This window comes from Myotis davidii, unplaced genomic scaffold (assembly GCF_000327345.1).
Source record: "Myotis davidii unplaced genomic scaffold, ASM32734v1 scaffold591, whole genome shotgun sequence".
Lineage (NCBI taxonomy): Eukaryota > Metazoa > Chordata > Mammalia > Chiroptera > Vespertilionidae > Myotis > Myotis davidii.
In genome coordinates, this window is record NW_006284340.1 from 968,589 (window position 1) to 970,775 (window position 2,187).

Here is a 2,187-nt window from a genome sequence, read left to right on the forward strand (position 1 = left end):
CGAGAGGCGTGTCCTCCCGGAGCTGGGACCCTCAGAGGATGCGGGACAACGCGGAACAACACTTGCTGTGGGGGCAGGACACGGCCTTGGCCCGTCCTGTGATAAGCGCGCCCACAGGGTTTCATGCCATTTCTAGCCACGGCACTCCCTCCCTACGTCTCTATAAAGCTGACCCCCCGTTTTCTGCTTCCTCCTCGTGCTCATGATACAACTGATCCTCATTATTCACAGATTCCACATTTACAAAATCACCTGCTCACTAAGATGTAACCCCAAATCAACACTCCAGGCGCTTTCACGCTCATCCACGGGCACACAGAGCAGCAAAGCATCTGAGTCCCCGACGCACCAGGTGACACAGAGCAGGTGACGCTCTACCTCCCCTTCTCAGCTCTCACCAGAAATGAGTGACCTTTGTACTGTCCGGTCAGTGCCATGGGTTTTGCACATTTTCGCTTTCTGTTGGTGATTTCACCGTTTTAAATGGTCCCCAAGCCAAGTGCTGAAGTGCTGCCTGCTGTCCCCAAGCACAAGAAGGCAGCAATGTGTCTTACAGAGAACACATGTGTTAGGTAAACTTGGTTCAGGCATGAGTCACAGTGCCGTTGGCTGTGAGTTCAATGTTCATGAGTCAGCAGTATATGCTGCAGAGGTGTCTTCAAACAGAAATGCACATAACCCAAGGCCATGTGCTGGCTGGCGCAGAGGCTCACAGGAACCTGACCTGTGTTTCACCAGGAGCAGAGGCTCAGTGTTCGCTAACGCGGGGTTCACAGAGACTCTCCAGGACGCAACACTGCACATAACAGGCATGGGCTGTGCGTGGAGCTCTCCAGGCCCCTCGGTTCTGCTGAGCCGTGTGAGTGAAGGAGAGCGCCACTTACAACAAGCACGGAGGTGGCTCTGCCATGGCCACTGGTCAGTGAAGTGTCAGCTCTGGGTGCTCCACGCAGGAGAAGCTAAAGACTGCCAGCCAAGGTGACCATGGGGTCTGATACCTTAGCCTCCAAGGGGTTCTGGGAGCCCATCTGGAGAAGGAAAGAGCCGGCTACCATCAAGCACCCAGGCTGGGTTTGCAGGTTCCCAAGGAGAAGGTCAGGATCCCAGAGTGGGAGGGACAGAGGGATAGATCTGGGCTCAGGGAGGTGTGTTCCGACAGTCAGAAGGGCTTGGGGATGGGAGGGCAGCCTCAGGTGGTAATGAGTGCCTGTCACTGCAGGTGACAACCACCAAAGGGGACATGAGAAAACACGAGTGCTGATATTTGAGAATCTGTTATTCTAGAAAGATAAACTCCCCAAGTGGAAACCGAGACTCTGCCAGGGCGAGATCCCTGCTCCCTCACTACAGGTCCACGTCTCCCATCCCTGCTCTGGAAATGGGGTGATGCCATCATCTGTACTTCCAGAGAGAGGATGCCCAGCCCTGGGCACCGTGTCCATGTGCTTTTGCCACCACCTCGGAGACCTGTGCCCAGGAACAGCCCTCCCCAGTGCACGCGCCTCACCACCTGTGGCTCTGATAGTAGAGAGAAGCTAGAAGGTGGCGGATCACCGATTATCCCCAGATCAATTGAGAGCAATTACCATAAGAACATTTCCTTTTATGCCTCAAGCTGAGCCAAATACATAAGCGTGGAAATAAGTCCCTTTTCCAATCACTTTTTAAACTGTAAGTCTCACTGGGAAAGCGACTTGGCTGCCAGGAGAAAATACAGGCCTGGCAAGGGAGCTCTGTGTCACCAGAAGGCTTTCAGAAGAGCGACAAGGTCCATGAGGCGACACGTGGCCTCTACATGGGCACGCAGAGAGCCCCTCCACCTCACTTTTACAGATGCACTGGCGTGTTCCAGGGATGGGCGAGAAGAGCATCTGGGAGGGTTCCCACCGGCCATGTGGTTTGGCTTCTCACGGGCTTATTATGCCCCCTGTGCACGTGGAGGGGGCTGGGGCTCACAGGCCAGCGTCCACACTGGTACTTGCATCCTTGAGCGCTCTACCATCAGCTCATGAAGGAAAACAGGAGTCAATCAATGAAAAAATAATTGTCCAGTGAACACAGGCGACGGAGCCTGCCGTGGGATGAAAACAAAAGCCAAGCGCAGCCCCACCTGCAGAGTGTGAAAACTCATTGAGGAGGGAGGGGAGCACACGTAAAAACTGGTAAGAAACTGCCCTGGCCAAGCGG

At 54.5% G+C, this 2,187-nt stretch overlaps 1 protein-coding gene across 1 annotated transcript in view; it reads right to left on the minus strand.

Moving 5' to 3' along the window:
* Positions 1-2,187, minus strand: part of CACNA1E (calcium voltage-gated channel subunit alpha1 E) — a 435,061-nt gene that overhangs the window by 396,382 nt on the left and 36,492 nt on the right. The gene's annotated exons all lie outside the window — the stretch shown is intronic.